Raw genomic sequence first — 16,303 nt, 5'->3', positions numbered from 1 at the left:
CGGATCGTTCGGCGTCATTAGTCAGAATCGCCGATCAGCTCAGTGATTCGCCCTTTGGTGTAATTCATCGCCATTTTGTACCAGCCTTCAGCATCGTTGTGCTCTGGGTTATTGGGCGGCATGGTACTGCTTCGCGGAACTACTCGGTGATGCATCGACTGCTCCCTTTTTCCGTCGACTTGATTCTTTTCTTCAAGGCTCAGCACTCTGGAACAAAAGGCAAAGTAAGACCTTTCGGCGACTCGCCAGGTGGACTCGACAATCCTCATGCATTCATTTCTTCATTATTTACAGCCTTTTCATTCCTTTTTGCGACGTAGTGTCTATGCTCTCCTTAAAATTTCAAATACCTGAAACTTAAGGGTTTTCATCAGATATTAAGATAAAATAAGCATTTGAGGACACAATTTCTATTAAAATTTAACCCTGAATGAGTCCAATTTGTGGACTCATCAATGAGCACAACACAAACTCTAGATGACCTAAAGGGTTGGCTAGCTCCCCCTCATTTCTGATACCACCCCGAGGTGGATTGAGGCTGGAGGTCCTATTGAGAAGAAGGACTTAAATGTAGCAGCTCGGTATTGGTTCAGGTTCATCAGCAGCTCTATCATGCCCTCGCAGAATTAGTCCATTCACCGCCACCCAAAGACGGCCTGTCTCGAATCGATCATACCCCGGAAGAGGCTAAAATTAGGGCTGATTATAGAGCAGGAGATGACCATTAGGGCCAAACAGCGCCACACATCCCTTCCTTTCCCAGTGATTATTACAGAGTTGTGTCGGTGGGCTAAAGTTCCTCTTGATGAAAAGAGGGATGTTGGCGTTACACCTACATCCTCCACCGACATTCGATGCATAGAGGTCGAGTACACACGGGATGAGGCGGATAGGAGGAGAGCAGCTCCAGTGGATATATCCCTGGAGGTTGATGTTGATTTTATACCTGCAGAGGCAGCTTTGCCTATTTCAGCCTTTGGGTACATCTACCTCCACTCCTTCATATGCCCAGGTTCTTCTTCAGGTACCACTATCTTCAGGCCTCGGATCATTCAGGCCATTCTCCTCAAGATGAGGCACCTAGCCCATTTTACAGATGTGCGGGCTTCTGGTCAGAGACCGAGGTGCCTTGGATGATTGAGCGAGCTATTTCAGCTACTTTTACATCCCTCCGGATGTCGATTGGTGCTCTCACGGAGAGAGTAGAGACTTGTGAGAGAGGACAGGGGGTTACTACTGAGGTTATGACTTTGAAAGTTGAGGTTTCTGAGTTGAGGAAGGATGTGGACCATCTGACGTCCACAAACTCCACTTCACTGTTTGATTCAGCTGAGGTTCCTGGTGTTTCGGGTTTAGATTTACTGGCCAATTCTGATATGCCTTCGGCTACCACTGGAGATGAGACTATGGAGGATGTTGTTGTTGTTGAGTCAGAAGCGGAGACAAATGAGGAGCAGTTTGATACTTAGGAGGCAACCATCTATGAGGACTAGCCTGATTTAGAGGAAATGATAGTACAATCAGTCATTCAGACATCACTGACAAATACTTCCATGGCAGGCTCTAGTGGAGCTCGTGTTGCTGTAACCCCAGGCACTGATGCCCAAGACTAGAATGTGACCTCGGGCATTGATGCCCCTACAAACGGAGTGACTGAGTAGATAGGATCATTTTACCTCCCTCTCTGTTGTTTTTATTGACTTTGGTTATGATTAGTTGCATTTGAGGACAACTGTTTTTCTTTTGTGGGTGGGGTGAGGTATTTCTATAGCTACATCTTGTGATTATATTTTGTTTGTATATATTGGGTTTTGTGTTTTGATCTTATGTTGTGGATATTTGAGATTGTGGCTCCTTGTTTTGAATGATAATGGTTTTTGACCTATTTTTGAAAATTTGTGCCACCTCTTTTGTGTGTGATTATGGTTGTTCTTGTGCAAATTTGAGTATCGGTTATGATCAATACTGATGACATGAATAGTGCTCTTAATTGAACGAAATGAATGTGCAGCTACAATGAGGCCAAATAAAGTTGCATAGACAATGTGTGGACTTTTTGCATCTCGTTGTGACTAATCGATTATCGAATGAAGTCTATTATGATGAACATTACACACTAGCTCGAATGAGTCTCGTTTGATATTGATGCCAATGCATTGTGTGATGAACTTACCTTAAATATTGTGTGTGATGACACCTACAATTTGCCCCGTTGGTCCGGTTGACTAAGTGATGCAAGCACTTGAAATTATATTAGGCAACAATCTTAAAGAGTGAACCAATTTGACAACATACCTGTTTTGTGGCCAACCTTGTGAGATATGTGAACCTTGCTTGAACTCTTTAATTTTGAGCCTTATCCTTTCTTGAAAGAAACTTGAACAATTGTGGTCCCTCTTTATCCATTCACCCATAACTCCCATGAAGTATGGTTTGTTTGAATAGCCAACTTAGGCCAAAAGCCTAAGTTGAGAGGTGTGGTGAAAAGAGAAGGTAAATTAAGAAGTGTGAAAAATTTCCCTTTGATCAATGGTTTTGAAAAAGATGGAACCCCTCTATATAACAAAAAAAAAGAAATAAAAGGGGAAAACTAAAGAAAACGAATGAAAAAGTTGTGAAATAAAGTGGTGAAAGTTGAAAAAGAAATGGGGTATCCGATATTCCATTCGAAGTTGAATAATGGGGTGAATTGTGAGCATGATCAAAGTGTTAAAGAAAAGGAAGAAAGTGATGTTCAGACTACATTTCATGAGGGTAGCAGTCACTGAGCCTAAATGACCATACCTTTACACCCAGCCCCGTTACAAGTGTAGAAAAAACCTTTGTGATCGTGAGTGAGCTGAAACAAATGTTGATTGGAAATTAAGGGCAAACCTATGGGTGAAATCATGCATGTGTTCATCTTTGTGAGTGTGAGAGTCGTATGTGTTCCGAAACTATATATTGCTGAAGATATTTGTGTGAATAAGGAATCATCTTTGTTGTGAGGGCATTTGAGTACCTTTGTTGAGCTTAAACTTGCATTTGAAGAAAGTATTGTGAACTTGAGCATCTTTGATAATGGTGAGTCACAATTTGAATCTTTCGGTGCACAATTGATCATTGCATGAATAAGTTGAGTTTTGTTGTGTGCTTCATGACGAGTCTTATGCAGCACTATGTGAGACATCCTTTTTGTACCGTTGATATTGAGTTTTACTTGAGGACAAGCAAAAGTTTAAGTTGGGGGTGTTGATGAGTCCAAGATTTGGACTCATTTTGGGCTTTGTTTATATAGATTTAGTGTCGTCAAATGCTTAACTTGTGCCATAAACTGATGTTAAATCCTTGAATTTTAGGAACATGGATTGAGGAACAAAGCAACGACACTAACTGGCAAAAAGAGGTACAAAACAAAATGAAGAAAGGCAAACCTGGTGATCGCCAATAGCACTTGGTGAATCGTCGAATGGCTAGTTTGACCGCCTAAAGTTCCAGTGTGTCAGCCCTGAGGGAAGAAACTAACTCGATGACAAAAAGTAGCATTCGGTGAATTTCTAAGCAGTTCTGCGAAGTAGTGATAGATCGCCCAAAGTTACAGAACTCAAGGATGTTGAATGTCAAGGCGAAAAGGTAATGGAAAAAATCAAAGGGTGGCTCGTCGAGTGGTTCGGCAAGCCCGACTTAATTCTCCGAGTGGTTCGGCGCCGAATGGCCATTCGTGGATTATTTTTGGCAACTATAAATTAGATTTTGAACATTTTACTTTAATATCTTTAAGTAGCTTGATACATTTGGAAGAGACGATTTTAGCTTAGAACTCTTTTCTCTCTAGTTTTTCTTGGTTTTGAAGAATTTTAGAGGTTCAATTTGGAGAATTTGGAAGTGGATTTCGAAGATTCGACAAATTGAAGCATTGTAAAGACTAGATCACTCTTACCCAGTTGATGGATAATCAATTCGATAATTGTTTTTACCTTTTTATAATGTTTAGCTAAAACCCCAATTCTTGGGATGTGATCATGTGATTATGGGTTGATTTGGTTTATGGGTATTGTTAATTATTAGTTTAAATACTAGTTAGAAGTGAGTTTAATTATTAATTGTGGTTTGATCTATGAATTGTAGTTGCAAATGCAATTCTATCTGTATTTTCTTGGCTTGCTTGGTAGAGAGGTTTTAGAACTAAGGTTAATGATTAGTGATTTGTGGGTATTGGGTTGAGCTAGGTTTAGCTCGAAAGAGTAAATCCTAAATCCAATCCCACCTATCTAGCTCAAAAGAGTAGATGAATTAGGGTGTGGGCTGCTCTTGATTTTCATGCTTGTTGATGTTCGAAAGATATCACTCGATTCGGGGTAGTTGTTTGAGAGAAAACTATCTCCCTTATAATCTGGCCTACTCACTTGCCTATAGCTATTTACTAGTAATTGCAATTACCCATATGCCTATATTTTCCTATATTCGATTACATCCCGAGAATCTTTCTCCCTATTGTTATTTCGTAGTTTTTGTGGCTGTTTTTAGTTGATAATTGAAAACCAAAACCCCCAATCAAACATTCGTGTCACCCCTTTAACTTGATTAATGTTCTTTTCGATAATTTCTATGCCTATGGCTGATTAGACCACGTTTGAACTTCCTAATTGAATTTAAAACACGTACCTCTCCTTGTGGGATTCGACTCCAATTTACTTAGTTGGGTTTTATACTGATTTACGATCGTTGACACCTAGAATTGGATGAGGTGTGCTTGAACGTTAAATCAATTTCCTCTAATCTAAACTCCAAATTGGCAAATAAGCTTGAATTAATTATCGTGCATCACTTATGTGTCGTCTTAGGTCTACCCCTTGCTCAACGAGCCTCCTTGCATTTAGGGCGCTTATCTTAAAACAATGTGCTTGTTATTTCAATATATGCAATGTTCTCACTTGGTTTTTCTTTTTCTTTTATTTTTAGTTACCCTCCCCCAATGGTTGATCTGTAGACCATGGTTTACCACACATGATCAAAAGGCTCTCCTCCTTCTCTTCCAAGTGAGAATCGCAAAGGAAAGAAGAAGGTGACTAATGATAAGATTATGGGTAGACCTATTGAAAATGAGCATCCTTCGAACAAGTTAGTCTCAAGTATGGAACATAAAATTAGGGAGTTAGAGGAGGAGATATCTGGTATGCGCGAGTGGGCCAGGATGTTACTCTCCGCCAATCCCACTTTGGAGACAACATGGATAAGCAGTCTGTCACAAGCCAAGCAACTTTCCAAAATAATCCTCCATCAACTCACCCTACTTCTCCATCTTCAAAATCAGCCAAGCTCCATTCAAATGCTTCCAAAGAACATTCACATTCCAAATTACCAATATCCTCCTCAGCCTCACGCATATGCTTCTAGACCTCCATATCTTACTCCACACCTACAGAATCCTACCTTACAAGCTCCTCTGCATGAAAAACCTTCGCATCAAGTTCCTTGGTATCGCGTGCCTCTCATACCATTCCAAATTCCTCCATATCAAATGCCTCCATGTCAAACACCTCATCTACCTTATCAACAACCAACATATCTTATCCACAATGTCAAAATCTTCACTCAACCTCATACTCGCAAAAACCTCTTCAATGTTGAGAAGAAGCCCGTTGAAATTTACTCTCATTCAGCTGAATCCATAGACCAACTATATGTAAGGCATTAAGTGGTTGGCTGTGTGACACCTATCCCTACCAAGAATCCAGACACTCAAGCCAAATGGTATGATCCCAACAAAATTTGTAAGTATCATACAGGGATGAAGGGACATACTACTGAAGAATGTTGTGCTCTGACAAACAAAATTCATCAACTGATTGAGGCTAAATTCATACAGTGGATAGATTTTGTGCCAAAGGGATCTCAACAGTGAGCATGTTGAAGTTCCTTTGAAGCAGTTTCCAATAAAGGCTTATGTCATTTAAGTTTAAGTTTTCTACATTCAGGTTTCATCAAATTCTGACAAGGAAAGTACCCATGTTAGCATATGGACAATAAAGTTGGTTAGAATCTATCTTTTAGTTTGTTGCTCAAGAGTGTTCCTTTTAATGTCTCGAATTATGCTCTTTGTATTTGGAACTACGTTAGACCTGATTCCCGTTTAAGAGGGGATACGTAAGCGCTCCTATGGAGTTCGGTCTTATCCTAATAAAATTTCATTTCCCTTTTTATTGTGTAATTAGAGCATAATTTTTTAGAAGGTCTCAATAATTCCATCAAAGAGCATTTTCTAGCAAGCCACAACTGGAGCAGAATTTTTTGAGAGGGTCTCAAAAATTTCATCAAAGGGCATTTTCCTGTAAGCTACAGTACTGGGCAGAATTTTTGAGAGGATCTCAAAAATTCCACCGAAAGATTATATTTTCTTACAAGAGAAGACCTCAATAATCCCAATCATTTACGAATAATGAGACTAGGGCAGAATTTTTGAGAAAATCTCAAAAATTCAAGACAACAACTTTTGGTCTACAAAAGGAGCATTAGAAAGCCTAAAGTTCTACACTGGGCAGAACTTTTTAGGGAACCTCAAAATTTGTGACAACATTGCAAAAGGTCGACCTTCGAGCAATCATCAAAAGAGCATACAGTGCCAAATCAGGGATGCAGATCAACCTCCCTCTTATAAACCAACTATTTTTCTTTGAATGCAGAAAAACAGGTACATATACAAGAAGCAATTTCAACATAGCTTGAGAGACTAAGCTACGACAAATCGCCGGTAAATGGCACCATGCCCTTCCAATAAGACAAAGGGCCAAACTACTTCACACTGTGTTCAACAATCGCCAATCAATGGTACCATGCCCTTCCAATATGACGAAGGATCAAGCTACATTATTCCGAGCCTTGCCAACAAATGGCACACTCTCCTTCTAACAATGCAAAGGACCAAACTGCTTTATACTGAGCCTAAAAATTGTCAGTCAATGACAACATATCCTTCCAATAAGAAGAATGATCAAACTACATAATTCTGAGCTCGAAGATCGCCAACAAATGGCACACTGTTCTTCCAACAACGTGAAGCTACTTTATACTTAGCCCGACAATCGCTAGTCAATGGTACCATGTCCTTCCAATAGGAAGAAGGATCAAGCTACATAATTCTGAGCTCGGAAATTGCCAACAAATGTCACACTATCCTTCCAACAAGCGGAAGGACCAAGTTAGTTACTACAAATGACACTCAACCCTTCCAACAGGCACAGGTCTAAAATGCTTCAACTATTATATCATGCCCGAATGTGCATGAGCTCGAAGATTTCATTGAGCCCGAGAATTGCATTGTGCCCAAGAATTGCATAAGCCCGAGAATTGCATGAGCCCGAGATTGCATGTGCCCGAAATTGCATTGTGTCAAAAAATTGCATTATGCTCAAGATTGCGTGTGCTCAGAAATTGCATTGAGCCCGAAATTGTATTATGCCCGAGAATTGCATGTTCCCAAAAATTTCATTTTGCCCTAGATTGCATGTGCTTGGAAATTGCATTGAGCCCGAAATTGCATTTTACCCGAGAATTGCATGTGCCCAAGTTTGCATTGTGCCCGAGAATTGTATTAAGCCCGAGATTGCATTGTGCCCGAGATTGCATTATGCCCGAAGATTGCATGCACCCGAGATTGCATTATGCCCGAAGACTGCATGTGCCCGAGAACTTCATTGTGCTCGAATACATCTTTACAGAACTACTATTGAATAAAGTCACAAGATGCTCGAAATACGTCAAAACAGATACGCTCTAACTCTACTCATTTATATTCTGAAGGCATCATAGTCCAAAGGTATCATCCTTCATGGCCTGCAGACATCATTTCATGGCCTAAGGACTTACTTTATGCTTAGCACGTTCCGAAGGTGTCATGGTCTAAAGGCATCATCTTTCCTAGCCCGCAAATATCATATCATGGCCTAAGGATTTACTTTCTGCTTATCATAATCCAAATGTGTCATAGTCTAAAGGCATCATTTTCATGGCTCACAAACGACATTTTCATGACCTAAGGATTTACTTGTGCGTATCATAGCCCTAGACATCATAGCCTAAGACGTCATTTTCATGGTCTGAAGGCAAATATCATGGTCAATATGGGAAATTGCATCATGTATTTACCATTCATTTGTCATATATTCTCTATTCACTTTATTTAGTCATATCACAAGCTATAGATTTGCAGAGACTAATGTATTGCAGACGAGATAAATTGCCCTCTTAGTTACGATTATCATGCTTACAAAGGCCCTCTCAATGCTTTGCTACTCATATTTACCGCTTTTTATCTGATCCTTTGCTTAAATTGGAAATCACCTTGTCATGCTCTTCTCGCTACTCTGATCTTATACATTCAAGCCAATATCGTTCCCGTTCGAATATCATACCGCATTTTCAATTATAGGAGCTTTGTTTGTTCCTAAAGCTAAAACTACACACGTCCTGATTTTTGTAATATCAGAGATATGTAGGCGTCTTAATACCAAAGTCTCGGCCATACTATTTTCCAACTCTATATTGTTTCAATTGATCCCACTGACATCTCTCGTCGGTTGGACAAAATTGGCTACTAAGTCAACGTTGGTTTCCCGACAACTCATCTGTCATTCTCAAGCAACCAAGGGGCAAATGTTGACATCCAATTTTGACCGACCTATAACCCTTTCGGGAGTGCTATTCGGTTAAGTACGTATTTTTAAAACATATTTCGAGTTTAAAATTGCAATCGATTTTGTCTAAAAATTATATATTTTAGTATGTAATTTATAAAAATTATTGTAATTATTATTAAATAAATTATTATATTTATCGATATTTAAAATCAAAATAATTATTTTACTTCTTTAGTCAAATGTTTTTAAATTTAGGTGTCATTAATTTATATCAAAATATTGTAATATGTGTAGTATCTTATTAATCGAATGGCATCTCCTTAAGTTTCCCTTAAATCATTTAAATCGCAACCCTTGCTATTCAATTTATTTAGATTATAGCCCTTAGTCATATCCAATTCTATTTCAATTATAGCCACCTATCCATTTCAATTTTAACCTATTCAATTCAACTCTTATTTCAATTTTAGCCAATTCATTCCAATTTTCAGATTTCCAATTCCAATTAATCTCAACCTTGAACAAATCCCTTACTTTGATCAGACGGACTAGATCAAGCCCAACCTTTATTTCCTATTCTAAACCCAAAAAAGACCCAAAACCCTAAAAATTGTCTCTCTTCCTCTCTTTCTCCTTAGTGCCGCACCTCCCTCAGCCCTCCACTCCGTCCATCCTCTCTGGCCAGCGCAACCGATGAAGCGGCCGCCTGGTTCAAGAGAGCGCCGCCCGGAGCAACTGCTCCTCTCCATGAAACTCTCATTCCTCCTCCCCTCTCTCTGTTGCCTTCTATTCCCTTTCCACTCCTCCTCTCATTTCTCTTTTTTTTAGTGAGCAGCCAAGAACCACCAGTGGCCGGTGAGAGAGATCACCGATCTTCCTCTTCCTTCTATTGCCCCTCTTTTCTCCTCTCTCCTCTTTTTCGGTGACAACAACAACATAACAGTAGCAGCCACCAGCTAACAGCAAAGGCAACCACCGGTGAAATCCCAGGCGACCGGAAGCTCGGTGAGAGCAACCAATAATGGCGAGCTCCGACGAGGACAAGCCATGTGGACAGAAGTAGCCAAGCACCGCCTTCGCTTCCCTCTTCTCCGATCAGCAACCAAAAATAACAACAACAACTCCTACCAAATGAGGCAAGCAAGATGGATTATTAGTCGCAGCTACAAAGACCCTGTTTGCCTACTGCAATTTCGGTTAGAAGTTTTGATATGCCTTTCTATTTTTCTGTAAGATCTGTCTGGGTATGTTGCTTCTCACTAAATTGCTACTAGTCTACTCATTTGTTTGAAAATTGCTTAGTTTCATAATTTACCTACGACATTACTCACTTTTGTGATTTAAGTCTGAGCATCCTGTTGTCAATTGATTCGTTGGATCCTCTCATTCTCATACATTGACTCTCTCAATTCAAAATAGCTCGGATGAATTGCGCCTTTTGAGATTAATATGTTCAATATGTTATTGTGAAATATCCATGTCCGCCTGCTATTACTTTGTTAATATGGATACTTGTTCCACTCCGTTAATTGATTCTCGCTCACTGCTACTGTGTGTAAGTTTAAAAATGGGTTTATGTGGCGAGTTTTATTTTAAATAGTTGATTTAGAGTCTTAATAATCGTATTGCGGTAATTTTAGCAAAATTAAGTATAATAATTGATTCTTATTGTATTACTTAATTTAGATGGTTTGTTACTTAGTTTTAATCTCTAATTCCCCCAACGGTAGTATAGGCTCAATCATGGTGACTAGGAAGCCTTCCTTCTCCTGATAGCTTTTATTTATTCTATTTAAATAAAGACCCTCATGATTTGTGTATTATTCCCTCTGTAATTAAGTTAATTTGGCTACAAATGCATATAACTTTGGAATGTGTATCATCTTCTTTCTTATTTATATGTGTGTGATCTGTGTAAAGTAAAATGCCATGATTGCTTAGTTCATTTACGGTAATATCAATGAGTGATTGAGGTTATATGTTTACTTCTTTCCTTTAGCATAATTGCTCCCCTTTTTCTAATTTTGTTTAATATTTCATTGACTTTGGATAATTGATCTCATGTCGTAATTAGAATTTAGACCGGATCTTATTACTTGCTTATATTTGATAAAGTATGAGGCTGATTTTATACTCCCTTTGTTAAGGGAAATAGTATCCCATTAATTTCCCCCCTAAAATTATTTTTGTTACCCCCCAAGCCTACACCCTAGGTGGCACTGGCACTCGAGAACCATTGTTGGCCCCAAGCAAACCCTTAGCCTGACTTACTTACTCAGCGGAAGACTTAAATTAACAAAGATAAACCCATATAACTCAAGAATGTTAATAAGAAAGAAGTCAACTAGCCAATAAGCAAACTCAAGTCTTGAAACAACATCTTAAATGAATAAGATTAAAGAACTTTAACTATTCGTCTATGAAGCCTCTAAACAATGAGGGATGTCGGAACAAGACCCCTGATCATCCTAACTATTGAAATACTAGAAAGCAAAGTAAAAGGAGTCCTCTGGAAAGCAAGGAGGCTCACCAACTGATTTTGAGTGCTCAACTTGATCAACGAGAAGTTGGATGCTGATCTTGTTTACTTGTGTTTGCATCATAAAATGATGCAGGCCAAATAACATAAGTACATTGAATGTACGAGTATGCGAGGGGAACACTAAATAGGACATAAGCTTGAAATGAATCTGAAAAGAACACTTACCTTGGCTTTACTCAACTCATGAATAACTCAACTCAAATGCAAAGTAAACAACAATAGTGGTGCAGTTATACAAAGCATTTAAAACAGTAGCAGCAACTCAATTTGTTAAAGAAATGCAATAACAACTCAGTGTACATGTAAAATAATATAATATTGTGGGAGTTTCTCTAACTGAATACCACCACTATGAGCCTAAGTGATGATACAACGTCTTGCCCACGCTGCCAGAACTATGCTATACTTTGTCGTCATATAGAACGCTTTAACTAAGTGGATCCACTAGTCTATGCTAAAAAGTACTAAGGAATCATCTAAAAAGTATGATCTTTTTCTACCCATGATGGCTACATGTTATATGGAGACTTGAGTTATTATGAACTCGCGTCCCCATATCGGTGCTCAATACTACTCCCAAAATATACTCAGCTCATATGTTTTTAAAACAAAACTCTTTCTTTGGTTTGAGATAATTGCTCAAAACTTAGCTTAAAAGCTCTCTTGGAAATCGGTGTTTCCTTTCTTGCTAAAATGTGATAAAACATTTTGACTCTTAGGAATACTTAACTCCCGTATAATCTTTGAAGAAATGAACTTTACTATTACTATTTACTCAACTCAAATATTAAGTCTTAAAACAAATTTAAAACGTTTGTGAAACACTTTTGGAAAACTTTATGAATTTATTTTTACTTGATTCATAACTTCTTAACTTTCCTTGAATTGAATTATGGATTCAAGGCTCATGATCTCATTTTTATGGATGATTTCATGATTTTTAGACATACCTTAGAGTGTTGGAATCAACTAGGAAACATAGGTATGTTGCTAAGGAACTAGTACGGAAAGAAAGGGGAAGAATAGGAAGAACTGGCGTCCCTGGCGCTCTGAGAGGCACGGGGCGCCAGAGGGTGAATTTCAGGGGCTGGGTTGGGGTGCTCTGGCTGGTACAACGCCCTAGAACCCAAACTTTAGAGCCCCTTTTGGGGCGCTCTGGCTAGGGCTGCACCCCAGGCCCCTGCCCAGGTGCACTCCGACTTTTCTTGCTCGTTTTTCAACTCTGAACCCCCTATTTCAACTTGGTTCTTTCCCCAAACACTTAGAATCAACTCTATCCACAATATACATAAAATTCTACTCGAAATCACACCTAATTGCATGAATCAAACTCAAGAAACTTCAACAACAAGAACCCACAGGATTTCAAACGAATTTCATCAAGAACTCATAATCTTATCTTTCAAAGAACACAATTACGCTGAATTGAATCATGATTGACGTGTGGGTGAACTAAACCTATGCTATGTGATCTCACATACCTTGTAGGTATCACCCTTTGACAAAATCCACGATCTTAGCTTTGAGAATTTGACGATTCTTTGTTCTTCTCCTCTTCTTTTCTCTTCTCTAAAACCCTAACTCAATTTTTCAAAAGCGTAAACTGACCAAGTTCAGTTTAGACCCCTAAGTAATTACCAAAAATGAATTAATTTAATTGGGTATGGAGAAGACCAAAATACCCTTCCAAAATCCGAATTAGACTTTTCTTATTTGAACAACCCAACTTCGAATGGGCATATCTCACTCATACGAACTCGGAATCGCGCAAACTCGGCGGCTTTGGAAATATAATTCCCAGATCTTTCCTACAGTATCTGGAAGAACACCTAACTAATCATGAACTAGGATATATGGTCATTTGAAGTTTACAAAAAACTCAAACTTAACTTAACTTAACAAATTTCCAGATTTTTCCACTCTTTCCTAAAATGACTCGTTCCAATTCTAACTCCTTTCTAGTTCTTTCAAATAGTGAGATGTTACAATATCTCCCCCTTGGGAACATTCGTCCTTGAATGAGATTACTCTTACTAGGCTAAGGGTGTAACATCTAACATCAGCTCAAACACCCAACAATCAAATCTAACACATCAAGTATATAAATTAAAGAGTACTAACAAGAGAATTAGTACCTTGGTCTAGAATTTCTCCGGGTTCAAAGAGATATGGATATATATTCTTCATATCCTCCTTAGCTTCCCAAGTAGCTTCTTCAACAAATTGGTTTCTCCAAAGAACTTTGACCGGTGCTACTTTCTTGGTTCTCAACTTGCGAACTTGGCGATCTAGAATCTGAACCGGTATCTCCTCATAAGACAAGCTATCCTTGATACAAATATCTTCAGCTAGTATGATAAGTGAAGGATCTTTCATGCACTTCTTCAACATTGAAATATGAAATATCGGATGAACCGATGCTAACTCTTGAGGTAGCTCTAACTCATAAGCTACATTGCCAATCCTCTTGGATATTCTATAAGGGCCAATATACTGGGGACTAAGCTTCCCATTCTTACCAAATCTCATAACACCTTTCACGGGTGAAACTTTCAAGTATACCCAATCATCTACCTCGAACTCTAACTCCCTTCTCCTAACATCAGTGTAGGATTTGTGACGACTCTACACCGTTTTCAACCTTTCTTGAATGACTTTAACTTTATCCATAGCTTGACGAACTAAGTCTGCTCCTGTCAACCCAGTTTTACCAACTTCAAACCATCCAATAGGAAATCTGCATCTTCTCCCATAGAGAGCTTCATAAGGAGCCATCTGGATGCTAGAGTGGTAACTATTGTTGTAAGCGAACTCAATGAGAGGTGATCATCCAAATTTCCCTTGAAATCAATCACACAATCCCTCAACATATACTCTAAAGTCTAAATAGTGCGCTCTACTTTCCCATCTGAATGAGAATGAAAAGAAGTACTTCAGTTTACTTTTGAACCCAAACCTTTTTGGAATGACTTCCAAAACTGTGCAGTAATTACGCACCTCTGTCTGAAATAATGGAGACCGGAACTCCATGAAGTCTAACTACTTCTTGAAGATAAACCTTGGCATAGTCCTCTATTGTATGGGTAGTCTTTACCGATAAAAAGTGGGTTGATTTCGTCATTCTATCGACAATCACCCAAATAGAATCATGCTGCCTAGGAGCCCTTGGTAAACCTGTGATGAAGTCCATATTGATCATCTCCCACTTCCATTCTGGAAGTTCTATATTCTGAGCCATACCACCGGGTCTTTGGTGCTCTACCTTAACTTGTTGGCAATTCGAACACTTAGCAATAAACTCTGCAATGCCCTTCTTCATACTACTCCACCAATAAATTTCTCTCAAATCACGATACAGTTTTGTGGAACCCGGATAAATGGAATAACTGGAGCTATGACCTTCCTCTGTGATCCTCTCTTGGAGTTCATCCACCCTTGGTACACACAACCAACCTTGATACCTCAATACACCATCTCCCCCTTGTTCGAAAGCCAAAACTTTTTACTTATGAACATTTGCCTTCAATTCAAACAAAATAGGGTCTTGGTCTTGCTTCTCTTTTACTTTAGACACTAATGATGATTCTGCCCCATTCATCGCCACTACTCCTACTTCTGTGGAATCCAATAGTCAAACTCCCAATCGGGCAAGTCTATACACATCTCTTACTAGGGCTTTCTTATCTTCCTCAAAATGGGTTGTACCACCATAGACAACCTGCTCAAGGCATCAGCAACATCATTAGCCTTACCTAGGTGGTAAAGAATACTCATATCATAATCCTTGATTAATTCTAACCACCTCCTTTGTCTGAGATTAAGCTCTTTCTGAGTAAACACATACAGAAGATGTTGTGATCGGTGAACACATCCACATGAACACCATAAAGATAATGGCACCATATTTTCAAAGCAAATACTACGGCAGCCAACTCTAGATCATGGGTTGGGTAGTTTCTTTCATGAACTTTTAACTGTCTGGAGGCATAAGCTATAACTTTGTCATTCTGCATTAACACACAACTCAAACCAACTCTAGACGCATCACAATAAACAACAAAGCCTTGCGTACCTTTTGGTAAAGTCAATACTGGGCAGTAGGCAACCTCTTTTTCAATTCCTGAAAGCTTTTCTCACAAGCTTCAGACCATTGAAACTTCACTATTTTCTTATTTAACTTGGTCAACGGGGATGAAATAAATGAGAACCCCTCTTCGAACCTTCTATAATATCCAGCCAACCCCAAGAAACTCGTAATATAAGTTGGAGATGTGGGTCTAGGCCAATTCTACACTGCCTCTATTTTTTGAGTATCAACTTTAATTCCCTCTCTAGACACAATGTGGCCTAAGAATACCACAGACTCAAGAAAGAATTCACACTTAGAGAACTTGGCATACGACTCTTTATCCTTTAGAGTTTGGAGAACTATTTTGAGATGCCTAGCATTATCTTCTTCATTCCTAGAATAGATTAGTATGTCATCAATGAATACGATAACAAACATATCTAAATAAGGTTTGAATACTCTATTCACATGGTCCATAAATGTTGCAGGCGCATAACTAAGAACTCATAATGACCATAACGGGTCCTGAATGTTGTCTTTGGAATATCACATTCCCTTACCCTCAACTGATCGTAGCCCGATCTGAGGTCTATCTTAGAGAAACAAGTAGCACCATGAAGTTGATCGAAGAGATCATCAATTCTCAGAAGATGATACCTATGCTTGATGGTAACCTTGTTCAACTGATGGTAATCTACACACATCCTAAGGGAACCCTCTTTCTTTCTCACTAATAAGACTGGAGTGCCCCAAGGTGAGAAACTTGGTCGAATAAAACCCTTATCAAGGAGATCTTTCAACTGTTCTTTTAGCTTTTGCAACTCTGTTGGAGCCATTCTATATGGCAGAATAGATATTGGACGAGTATCTGGAAGAATTCCAGGAAGATCATCAGGAAAGACTTCTGGAAACTCTTTTACTACTAAAACTGACTGAATAGGAGGTATCTCAATACTAGAGTCATTAACTCGGATTAAGTGATAGACACACCCCTTGGAAACTAACTGTATGGCCTTAAGGTATGAAATAAAACGACCCTTAGGCACTGCTGAACTGCTTTTCCACTCTAAGACTGGC

This window comes from Solanum tuberosum, unplaced genomic scaffold (assembly GCF_000226075.1).
Source record: "Solanum tuberosum cultivar DM 1-3 516 R44 unplaced genomic scaffold, SolTub_3.0 scf00006, whole genome shotgun sequence".
Classification (NCBI taxonomy): Eukaryota; Viridiplantae; Streptophyta; class Magnoliopsida; order Solanales; family Solanaceae; genus Solanum; species Solanum tuberosum.
The sequence above is the reverse complement of the archived record's forward strand: the minus strand, read 5'-3'. Positions refer to the sequence as shown.